The 13,006-nt window shown below is 36.8% G+C and overlaps 1 long non-coding RNA gene across 2 annotated transcripts in view; it reads right to left on the reverse strand.

Annotated features, from left to right (window-relative positions):
• Positions 1-13,006, reverse strand: part of LOC108588964 (uncharacterized) — a 380,118-nt gene that overhangs the window by 133,373 nt on the left and 233,739 nt on the right. For both annotated transcript variants that reach the window (XR_008477613.2, XR_004736371.3), the window contains exon 4: positions 10,806-10,922. This is a non-coding gene — a long non-coding RNA (uncharacterized LOC108588964). The remainder of the gene's footprint in view (positions 1-10,805; positions 10,923-13,006) is intronic.

Raw genomic sequence — 13,006 nt, forward strand, 5'->3', positions numbered from 1 at the left:
AGCATGAAGTTGGAATATGACCCTAGCATCTGATTCTGAAAACCACAGTGTTTCATTCATATCCTGCTCCTTTCCAAGGTAATGCCTGACAGACTTACTATACACACACAGAAGTACACGTTTATATTGCATATGCAATTATATATACAATTGTACGTGTGTGTGTGTGTCTATGACTGAATACCATTTGGAATAATTCCAATATTGACCTGTGGTAGGAATCAGGCAGATCATATGAATGCCTAGGAAAAGTAACTGGGAGAAATTGCTACCCTGAAAGATCAAGTTATTCATTTAGCAAATACTTACCAAGTGCTTTATTTGGACGGGCTTCGTTCTAGGCACTTGGTGTATTATACAAGGAAGTTGGGCAAGAGTCCTCTTCTCCTGTTCAGTCACACGAAATGATCACGAGTATAATAAACTGAGTAGAAGTATAGGTTCCGGCCAGAGAAACATTAAGTGGGAACAGCAGTGGTAACGTACAGCAGCCTCAGAGGTCTTGCAGAGGATGGCCAACATTCAATGAGCATGTATGATGGGGGAGGTAGAGGAATGTTACTACTACATTATATGGGGGATAAAGGAGGGGAGTAGGTAAGGAGGAATCAAATGCATTCAGAAATTAGGCTTAATGTTCTAATCAGGCACTGATTCAACAAATACTTGCAAATCTTTTCTCCACACAAAAATACATTGGGAAGTCTCCACACTTACATACTTCACAAAGCATTTTGAAATACTAACATTTGTTTTTTTCACATTCACTTATGAAGATAATTAGACTTATGAAAGCAGGTTTAATGAAAAAAGATAGTATTTTACTTCTGACTTTGAAAATAGACTCTTGAATTTTCTATCAAAATGAAAAAAATGTTCTGTTTGGTAAAAATAAGATGCTTTAGAGAATAAGGTTATTTATAAAAGGGCAGAATTTAAATGTTTAACAAAATATTACAAAGAAACTAGAGGAAAATCGACACAGACCCACTCTCTTTGGACAAATTTTATGTGATCACGAGGAAAGGAGGAAAACTGAATGGGGTGTGAACATGTCAAAGGTAGGAAGGGCTAAGACAAGGAAACTGGCACAGGAGAAGAGCTGAGGAAATTCATGTGAAAAACTGTGCACAACAAAATTTGTCCGACTATATGCAGCATTCTTGTGTCAAACTCAGGATTAAGGCAGGGCGCAGAACCAGCTACTAAGTAACACAGGTCTAGGCATCTACATGGGGGCAAGCTGATGATGGCAGAGTCATTATCACTATTCCAACGCCCATCACACATTTCCTGTGCTGACGCTAACCACCTGCACTACTGTTTGATGAGGTATTTCTGGCGTTAACCACCTGCACTACTGTTTGATGAGGTATTTCTATACTGTTCCTAAGTACCAGCAGAGGATTGCCCTGCAGAAGTGAAATCTGCTCATGCCTGGAGACTTAGCTGAGATTAAGCAAACTTCTCCAAATGGAAACTCCCTGCTCAATGGTCCCTCAGTCTTGTAAAAGAGTGTATTGTCCATGACACTCAAAGAAGTTCTGGCTGTATGGGAAGGAAAGATCTGTGGTAGTCCCTGCTCTTAGGTAATATGGGTCAGCCCTCAAACACACTCTAGGTACAAATGTCTATCAGTTGCTCTCCGGCCAGCCTGTCACTCCTTCCTGACCTTTATGGATCCCCATTCACTGCTCCTGTTCCACACAGATCTGGGTCTCACATACTACAAATTGTCTCATATGTTCTCTTTATTTTTAGGAACAGAAAGCCACCACTTTCAGTAAAATGACAATCTGAGTGACACTAATTTCACTGACCTCTGAAACGGAGAATCCCACCCATCCTCGCTAGACTGCCTTGCTTAACCACTTGTCGGTCACAGCCATGGTAATAATACAATTTATTATGTCATCGGGGTCTGAGAATATTAACTGGTAGTTGGAAGAAATAAGTGATGACATACATTGACAAATCTAAAATCAAAAGTTAGAGGTGAAATTCTGATACTATTAATATTTTTGTATTGCAAATGAGTAGGTTCATTGATAATACTGTTTCAGACTATAAATTAAGGTGCATGCTTTTTATATAACTCAGTCCCCCACTCTTCATGAGGGAACACCTGGTGACTGAAGCAATAAATCACTAAAACCGAGATGATTTTCATCCCAGGAGATTGTTGAACAGCACAGAACATTAATTACAGCTACTAAAGAGGGAAAGACAAATGTCTATCAAACTCTCGGATGAGAAATAATTGCCAGAATTGGCAGGTAGGAACGCACAGAGAAAGGGTTTTTAGAATATTTTTCCCCAACATAGAAAGGAGTCAGAGGAAACCTCATACCCAGCTTATTGTTTTACTTGGAATTTGTGTTGCAAAAACTTCAATGATTACGTGTATACTTCTGTTAATACAATTTAGCTCAGAATTGAGGAACACGACTTTGGAATTTGATAAACCAATGTTTTGATCTAGGGTCCACCACTAATCTTCGGGCAACATAGTGGACATCTGTTCACCTATTGAACACCCCTTTCTTTTATTGATGAGGGAATCTCAATTCTTTTGATATAGTTGGATGCCATATCAGCCCCAGTCCTCTAAAAGCAGAGCCTGAGACAAAGATTAAATAATAATTACCGGAGACGTGCTCGTCAGGGAAGTCAGTCTGAGGACAAAAAGGAAGTGAATCGATGAAAGATCCAAAAGCCAAAAGCTATTTAACATTTCGCAAGCAATGAGTACTGCTTCAAAACAAGATGTGGAGGGACACAACAGGTATTAAATCCAGTTGAGCATTTCTTCGGTAAATTGACAAGAAGAAATAACCTCAGAACAGTTCACCGTAGGGAGAAGGAGGATTTGTCTATTTGATTCTCTCCTAACTTCCTTTTCTCATTTCTTACGGGTTAAAGTTTGACTCATGGAGAGTTAAATCTGTGGATTTCTCCAGAGGCTTCCAGAGTGAGATCTCATATTTCCTCATCACCTGGAAGTGGAAGTTTGACATAAAGGGAATCGAGCACTGACCAAGAGGAAGAAAGAGGAAGGTGAATGAGGGAATGTGAGAAAGTGCAAAGGGAGTTTTCAATACTGCGACATTGTGTCAAACCCTGGTAAATGATCCACTGCTAAATTAGGGTTGATATAAGTCATTTGTAACAGTTCCCTTAACATTTGCCGGTGACTGGGTTAGGGACCCTCTTTTGTAGGACTCTGTTAGGTGTGTTCTAAAAGTTTTTTCTTTTCCATTTAAAAAGGAATATGACCAACAAGAACCCATACTATTCTGTCTTTGTTTTTGAATGCCATATTTGACCAGACCTAGAATGTATGAGTGCATATGGCATCATGTTTAAGGACATGAGATCCAGAAATTTGATTCAGATCCTGGTTTGTCATGTATTACGATTCAAAAAAAAATTGCTTAACCTATTTGTGCATAGTCTTCCTCGTCTGTAAACTAACAGTGACAATAGGAGCTATCTCATATTATTATAATGAAGATTCAATGGTCAACATATAAACTGTTTAGAATGCAGTAAGCACTAATTATCTATTTTATTATTCAGATATGCTCTCACAGATACACTCTCTAAATCCAGTGTTCATTGGTACAACTTAATTTACCTCATTGAATATATATAAATTACTCATCAGTAGGAAGGTCTGTGAAGGATCTCTGGGTTGCTCATAGTATGAGACACTAATGAGTTACCTGAAATACTTGGGAAGAATGAACTTACCTGTAAAAGTAAGCAGTTTATTATCTATTCTCTGTAAAGAGAAGGGCAGCAATATTTAAAGCATTTTAAGTCTCCTGGAAGAAAGAGGGCTTGTAAATCCAGGTTTTTAAAATCTTTTCTTAAATTCTTTTGCTAAGTTATTGGTTGATTTGAAGCTTTTTGAAAAGTAAACTGCTCCTCTCTGAACTTACATTTCCTCAGTAAAATTCCCATCCTAGTGAAAAATACTGCTAAATGTTGCCTCTCTGAACCATGCCTTCATCCCTAATGCTAGTGTCCTGTTTATCTGTGTTCAGCATCACAGCATTTCTGGTGACTGAGGTCTGGAGCCAGGTTCTTAGGCAATAAATGATTTTATTCATCTGTTTATTCTCCCTCTAGCTTTCTGCCTTTTATTCTCTGTTTCTTCAGTTTTATCAAAACTATAACTTATTCATGTTTCAGCATTTTCACCTAAATTCTTATATTAAATTTTATCTCATAAATATAGAACTGAATAGTTTCCTACTACATACTTCATTCTTTCATTAAAAAGTATGCATCCTTTTTTAAGGGCACAGATACGGATCAGTCTGCCTGCTGCTGTCCTCTTTCATTACCTTTGAATGCTGGGAGGAATGTATTCTAATAGCAAGTATCATTATCACTGTTAAAAATAATAATTCTCTATTCATACTGAGAGGGTTTTTTCTTAAAAGAATGACTTAAACATTGCTTATTACCAAGACAGGGTGGGAAGCCACATACTTCTTAATGGATTTTCTATTCCACTCAATGTTCTTCAAGAGGGCACTTCAATCTTTTGATAAAGGAAAAACCCCATCTGGAAAGTTAAGATGTTTAAGCTAGTTGTAACACTACAGTACAATTGTTTGTGATGATTAAGGTGATTAATTATATGATAGCACCTTTTAAAAAGAAATGTAGGTCTTGAAAGTTTGACATTTTGTTTTACCTTAATAAAGACACTATAATTGTTGAGATTTCAAGGGAAAATGTACAAGAATTTGTTTTGATTTGCTTGTTGACGAAATGACCAAGCATTTACCCCTGTGCATTATGATTCTGAGTTTTTGTGTCTAGTTATGAACTGTGAATGATCAATGAGAGAGCCAACTGAGCTTCAGGGAAATTATGAATAGGCATTTAACATGCGTTATTACTCCAAAGCAGTCAGAGAGGAAGCTGGAGCCTCTTAGGAGGATTTGGGTTACGTTATTCAACTACTATTTTTTCGTTACATAGTTTCTATCTCTACAAATTTTGTAATCTGCTTTGAGTCTTTCCAGATCATTTTTTTTTCTGGTCTTGTCAACATACTTACTCTGTTAATTTTTGATAGTTCATTTTAGAGCAATTAATTTTTCTTCTCGATAATCTTACCAGTATTTGTAGCTTCCCTCCAAAAGCTTATCATCCCCCCATGGACTTTTGGAAATACCTTTATTATAGCAGGCATTATACTGTTCTTTGCTTTAAAATCTGCCCTCCCTGTTGTTCAAAAGCAAGAACTCTTTATATTCGCCTCTATAGCATTGGTTCACATATGTAATATGGAGAAATGTTCTTGAAAATGGCAGTGCACCAGAGCAAAATGATTTAAACAAAAAGGGAAGCATATTGACTTTCATAAGTGAAAATTTCAGTAGTATGTCTGATTTGAGACAAAACTGAATCAAGTGTGCAGAATAATTTTTAAATTATTATTTTTATCTGACTGCCCCCACCGTTTCATTCTGAAGCAAGAATGGTCCTCAAGTTTACATTTCCCCAGGTTTCACTCTGATTTGCTTGGGCTCACCTAGAGGCAACAAAAATCTTGCATCTCAGCTATTTAAACAAAATTCTTATAACTTATCTTTAATGTGGAAAAATGGTTATAATGAACACTTACTGCAGCCAAGGCCATGAGAGACACTGAATGGTTTTTAGCACAGGTCCAGTGATCTCACTAGCTGAGTCACTTGAGATCCTATTAGACTTCTTAGCTGTGGGTCAAATAATCTACTCTTGCTAGATTAAGAAGTTAGGGCTTTGACGTTAACGAGAAGATTATAACATTTTGATAAAGCCGTAGGCAGAGCATCCCAGAATGATTCAAGAGGTACACTACAACACCACTCTAGCAAGAGTACTGACACTGCTGACAATACCAAAACTAAGTTCCCTCTGCTTCAGTCAAGAGCTGCTGCCTCCCATCCATCACAGAACTGCACCTTCTCTGCCTCTACCTGCACCCAGTACAACTGGTGTCATGCACACTGCCATCTCCTCACTTGGCCAATTTCTAAATATCAATCTCAAGCAGGTATATTTGACTGATGGCAATTAAATTGTATGTCCTCCCATGGGCGTACAGGGGTGATTATAAAAATAGCTGTTTCGTTATTATCTTCGTCTATTGTTGCCACTAAAATGAATATCTGAGACAGAGTAACTTATAATGAACAGAAAGGTACTGGTTCACAGTTTTAGAGGCTAAGATGTTCAACATCAAAGGGCCCGCATCCTTTCAAGGACTTCTTGCAGTATCTTCCCATGGTCGGAGGCACAAAGTCAAGAGGGCAAGAGAGAGCCAAAGTTGTTCTTGCCAAATGTCACCAATTCCACGCGAGAGGGTAGAGTCCTCTTAAAGACCCCACCTTTTAAGAGTGTCACAATGGCAACTAAATTTTAATGTGAGTTTTGCAGGGAAAAAAAATTCAAATCATAGCAGTCATAAATTGAGAAGGTAGAATGAATACTTAAAAGAAATACTGAGGGTATTAAGAGATTTAGGACAACTGTGACCTGAACATGTGCATCTTTATCCAAACATATGGACTACTATTGAGGAAGGCTAACAGCCTAAGGAAAAGCATGTGCCCTTTATCTCTTGTGTGTGGGTGTTGGGGCTGGTGGGGGTAACCACTGAATGAATGGTAAACAAAACTGTAGGCAAGAATAATGAAGGCATACTTTATTATCTCAGTGCTCGGCCTAAAGTAAATAAATGAAGCAATATCTGTTAGCTGAAATAAATAAATGAAATATGTTTGAAATAAAGCTGCATGCAGTATATATACAGAATATCAGATTTTTCTACAGATGGCTTAAGAGCACAGAATAAGAAACAAAGAACTGACATATTTATATAAATACGGCAACATCAGTAGTACAGAAAGGGAACATTGTTGAGCAATTATCTGCATATTTAAATGTGAAGAATATATATATTAAAATCAACCCAAAATTTTCATGATTCCAAAATGCCAAATTTTAATGTACAATTCTTTCCAAGGTCATTTAATACTAACAATGATATGTTTTATGGATTTAAGGGAATCAGTAAAGTCATTTAATACAATAAAAATCTAGAGTCCTAACATACACATGTCTATTTATAATTTGCCTCAGTGTAGAGAGCTGTAATTTTAAGCACATTTTGATTTCTGGAACTCTAAAATTATAGCAGACTTGGTGCTCCAATGTTTCAGTTTACCACCAGGAAGCAGAAGAACTAGTAACAAGTCAGAGTGCTACCCCATCAAGTTACCAGTGACTTTCTACACAAAATTGGAAAAAAAGCACCTTAAACTTCATATGGAACCAAAAAAGAGCCCATACAGTGAAGACAATCCCAAGCAAAAAAAAAAAAGAAAGAAAAACAAAGCTAGAGGCATCATGCTACCTGACCTCAAACTATATAACAAGGTAACTACAATAAAAACAGCATAGTACTGGTACCGAAACGGAGATATAGACCAATGGAACAGAACAGAGGCCTCAGAAGTAATGCCACACAACTACAACCATCTGATCTGACAAACCTGAGAAAAACAAGCAATGAGGAAAGGATTCCCTATTTAATAAATGGTGCTGGAAAAACTGGCTAGCCACATGCAGAAAGCTGAAACTGGATCCCTTCCTTACACCTTATACAAAAATTAACTCTAGATGGATTCAAGATTTAAACATGAGGCCAAACACCATAACAACTCTAGAAAAAAACCTAGGCAATATCATTTAGGACATAGGCATGGGCAAGGACTTCATGACTAAAATACCAAAAGCAATGGCCACAAAAGCCAAAATAGACAAATGGGATCTAATTACACTTAAAAGTTTCTGCACAGCAAAAGAAACTAACAACAGAGTGAACCAGCAACCAACAGAATCGGAAAAAATTTTTGCAATCCATCCATCTGACAAAGGGCTAATATACAGAATCTACAGAGAACTTAAATTTACAAGAAATAAACAACCTCATCAAAAAGTGGGCAAAGGAAATGAACAGGCATTTTTCAAAAGAAGACATTGAAACATGAAAACAAGCTCATCATCACTGATCATTAGAGAAACAAATCAAAACCACACTGAGATACTACCTCACACCAGTTAGAATGGCGATCATTAAAAAATCTGGAGACAACAGATGCTGGAGAGCATGTGGAGAAATAGGAACACTGTTACACTGCTGGTGGGAGTGTAAATTAGTTCAAACATTGTGGAAGATAGTGTGGCAATTCCTCAAGGACCTAGAAATAGAAATACCATTTGACTCAGCAATCCCATTACTGGGTATGTATCCAAAGGATTATAAATCGTTCTATTATAAAGACATATGCACATGCATGTTTATTACAGCACTGTTCACAATAGGAAAGATTTGTAACCAACCCAAATATCCATCAATGATAGACTGGATAAAGAAAATGTGGCACATATACACCATGGAATACCCTGCAGCCATAAAAAAGGATGGGTTCATGTCCTTTGCAGGGACATGGATGACACTGGAAACCATCATTCTCAGCAAACTGACACAAGAACAGAAAACCAAACACTGCATGTTCTCACTCATAAGTGGGTACTGAACAATGAGAACACACAGACACAGGGAGGGGAACATCACACAGCTGGGCCTTGGGCGTGGGGTCTAGGGGAGGAATAGCAGGGGATGGGGGGATTGGGGAGAGATAGCATTAGGAGAAATACCTAATGTAGGTGACAGGGCGGTGGATGCAGCAAACCACCATGGCACGTGTATACCTATGTAACAAACCTGCACGATCTGCCCATGTACCCCAGAACTTAAAGTATAATAAATAATTTTTTTTAAGTCAGAGACAAAATGACATCCTTAAGTACAAAAATTGGTTGGAAAGAACTGGTTCTCAGTAGTAATGTTGAAGAGTCCCTGGGAAAGAGGACATGATGGAGGATTTTGCTGAAGACTAGGTTTTGAGGAATAAGAGTATACATTTTTCACCGTTTGATCACATAGTAGATTTGGTATAAGTTCCTTTCTGAAAGATATCCTTGACCTTAATAGGCTAAGCAAGGTCAAATGGGGACCAGGTAGAGTTAGTGCTGTATTCTTTAATGGAGGTTAAAATAGTTTTAATTTTTCAGCACTTTAGGAGGCCAAGTCAGGCAGATCAAGAGTTCAAGAGATTGAGAACATCCTGGCCAACGTGGTGAAACCCCGTCTCTACTAAATTACAAAAAAATTAGCCGGGTGTGGTGGTGCACACCTGCAGTCCCAGTTACTTGGGAGGCTGAGGCAAGAGAATCGCTTGAATCCAAGAGGTGAAGGTTGCAGTGAGCTGAGATTGAGCCACTGCACTCAGCCCGAGTGACAAAGCAAGACTCCATCTCAAAAAAAAAAAAAAGAAAGTCATTTTCTCTGCTGTAGGGTACAGAGGAGAAAAATAATAGAGGCTTTTCTTTTCTGTACTATTTTTTCTAGCTCTGTTTATTATGTAAGAAATTAAATCCTGGTTTTGAAACTCCAGTTAATAAAAATGAACTGAGCATATATCATTTGAGAGAAAAAGAATGCTTTTAGTTGGTATTTGAATTGGGTACTAATTCTAGATAGAGGATTTGGATGGAGGTCACCCCAAATGTACTTCAAATTTACCCTTTTAAAATATTGTACATTAAGAATAGCAGAATAGGTGATGAACTTGAATCAGCAAGTAAATTGATACTTATTTATCTTATACTAATTTTAAGAATTACCTTATTTTATTTTCACTTAAGATGTTGCCAATATTTCTCAAAGTGAGATTGCTATTATCATTATAAAAAGGGCTGCATATAGTGTTTCATGGTCAATTAAATTTGGGAAAAAAGAATGTAACATAATCTTCCTGAATACACACACCACAATTCACACATTAAATTCTGTATGAATTTCTGCCAATAAAATCATTACATTGAGACAAAACATGTTTTGTTTCCTTCATATAAAAACCTGTGATCTCTTTTTAATTACTTAACTTTCCAAAATTTATTCATTCAACATAATTTATTGTGGATCAAAAACATGAAAGCTCAGTGACATAGTTTACAAAAAACTTAAAATTTTATGTATTATGTACATTTAGAAGAAAACCCGCTTATGGCTGTACTACATTGGAATAGTACTTGTTCTAATTGTTTCTATCTATTTCTGCATAAATTTACTTGCATAAATATAATGCTCCTTAAGTTATGCAGGGTCTTTCACTGAAAACTACTGGTAATGCGAATTATTGGGATTCCATAGATTAAACTGGTCAGTTCTGACGTCGGTTCTGTTTTCACTGTGGTAGGCACTGATGCAATCACATAAACAGTAACAAAGTGTTTCTACAGGACAAAACAAATTTCCCTACAATGTCACCAACTAACCCAAATGGTGTTTTTAACTTTTTAAAAAGTCATTCGTGACTTTTTTCCCCAAAAAGAATATTTCTCTTAAAAGTAACTTCGCTTTAGTGATTAAAATCAAAATAGTAAACATTCTGGTGGATACAGACGTAGTACTGTATAGCACTTTTTGGATTTAAATACAGTATAAAAGTAAGATTTAAATTAAAGTTTTCATGGTGCATTTAATTTCGCTTTAATAAGATGTTTGGATCAGGAGTGGTAGCTCGTGCCTGTAATCACAGTACTTTGGGGGGCCAAGGCTGGAGGATTGCTTGAGCTCAAGAATTTGAAACTAGCTTCGGCAACATAGTGAGACGTCATCTCTACTAAAAACACAAAAGAACAAATTAACTATGTGTGGTGGTTCGTACCTGCAGTTTCAGCTACTCAGGAGGCTGAGGTGAAAAGATCATTTGCGCCTGGGAGGTTGAGGCCGTAATGAACCCTGATCATGCCACTAGCCTGGGTGACAAAACAGGATCCCATCTCTAAAATAAAGTAAAATAAAATAAAATGTCATACCAATAAATGGCAAAAAACATGTCTAAATATGATAGCAGCTGTGTTTAAGTACTAGGTAAAAGCATTTGAAGTTTCTAATGACTGTGACAAAATTTAGAATTTTCTGAATTTTTCAGTCAATATAATGTAGTACAGGGAACACGGGAATAAAACCCCAGACTTCCGGTTGACTTGACCAGTTCAGTTCTTACTCCTTATTCTGGAGTAAGAACACCAAATTACTGAAATAACTCTTAGATTTCTAAATTCAAGAAAAATAAAAGTACTGGCAAATTTAAAGACAAATATTAAAAATAGCTACCAATTTCTGATGACTATGAAATTTCTGAAATCCATTCTCATTTATCTCAAGATATTCTCCATACTCCATTCTAGGTCAAAACGGAGAAAGGCACTGAAGACAGCATCTCTCTCTCATTCCTTGGCCTTGCTAGGCCAGACTGTTGTGGAGCAGCAAAAGTGCTTCCGCTTTTAAAATAAGCTCCAGGCATGCATCTTGAATAGTGAGTCGTTATTAGTGGGACGCTATGGCTAACCGTTCAGCATCACAAATAATTCAGTAACTTGATCCCATCAGAAAATACACTACACACTCAATGGCACAATTTTCACATTTCTGTTGAAATGTAAATGTGGCAGTTTGATTTTCAGGAAGGTACATATGACCACAAGAAGCATCAAATTGACTGTCATTAAGCTACACACAAACAGAACCGATAACATAATAGAAAATCATGATCCTCATTCTTGAAGAACACCTATCTTTACAAAATTCAAGAAAGCTTCATGTCCACACACACATACACAAATACACACACACACACACACACATTCTCACATGCAAAGATGCAGTTCACCAATATAGGAGTGACGGAGTAAGGCTGTTTTGGGGGATTCAGACTTATCAAGCTTCTTTGACCTCCTACAAGAAGAAGTGATTTCTATATAAGGCTCTTGAAACGTGTCAGTTCCTTTTCTGGGCTTATTCTCCTCATCTCTCATTCTGCTAAAACTCCCCAAATATGCCACTTTTTAAGTCAGAAAACCTCAATTTATCCTTATGCTTCCATTTTGGATATTATTGCTTCTGGACAGCCTTTTTCAAACCCTCAAATCCCCTATGTGTGTGCAGAGCACTAGACAATCCCTTAACGTAGCGGTGATTACTTACATTTTAACGTCCTGCTTCCCACTGTGTTCTAGTACTGTGTCTTAAACACTAGACTGTAAGTGCTTTAAACACTAGACTATGTGCTTCGTTTACGTGCATATCAGCAATGCCTAGTTTTATACAAAAGGAATAAATGACTGAAAAATCTCATTGAATACACTAGAAACTCCAAGACTAAAGCAACAGCAGGATAATGGTGAGCGAAACCAGTCTATCTAACGCTGTTAGCTAACCTAAGGCCTACGATTTCTTGTGAAGCTTATAAAACCAAAGTTTTGAAAAGGTGAGGATAATCTGGATACTTTTTAAAGCTTCACTAAGTTTTACACACAAAGAAACTGTATTACTCACATTTTATCAAGTAAAAAAATTAACTATTGAAAAGCAGTAAGTTCCCCTAACTTCACTTATGATCATGAAAATTTTCGTGTGCAGTTTCCACACTGGGCCACTTAAAGGTCAAATAATATTTTTAAAAGTGATTCAGTGTTTTAAAACATAGACTAGAAGGACTGCAAATCTACTCAGAATAAATAAGAAATATATGTGCATGTGTATACATATGTGTTTATATATGTGGGTAGGGTTATTTATATTTATGTTTCGTGAAAAATTAATTACATTAAGATGCAACTAATGAAAAACTGTTTGAAGAGTTGATGTAGAAAATCTTAGTTCATATTCCAATATATTGAGCACTGCTCCGCATATAACTTTATGTTGACTCTGTTTGATGAATTATAAATCTTGGAAAATGTGCTGAGTCCTGCTGCTATTCAACCCTCTCCATGTTGCTAATAAACTTGAACTTCAATTTTAATCGTGTAATTTACTACTGATTTTCATTTTTTGTCTAGGTATTTTATCTGTTTTTTACTT

This window comes from Callithrix jacchus, chromosome 18 (genome assembly GCF_049354715.1).
Source record: "Callithrix jacchus isolate 240 chromosome 18, calJac240_pri, whole genome shotgun sequence".
Lineage (NCBI taxonomy): Eukaryota > Metazoa > Chordata > Mammalia > Primates > Cebidae > Callithrix > Callithrix jacchus.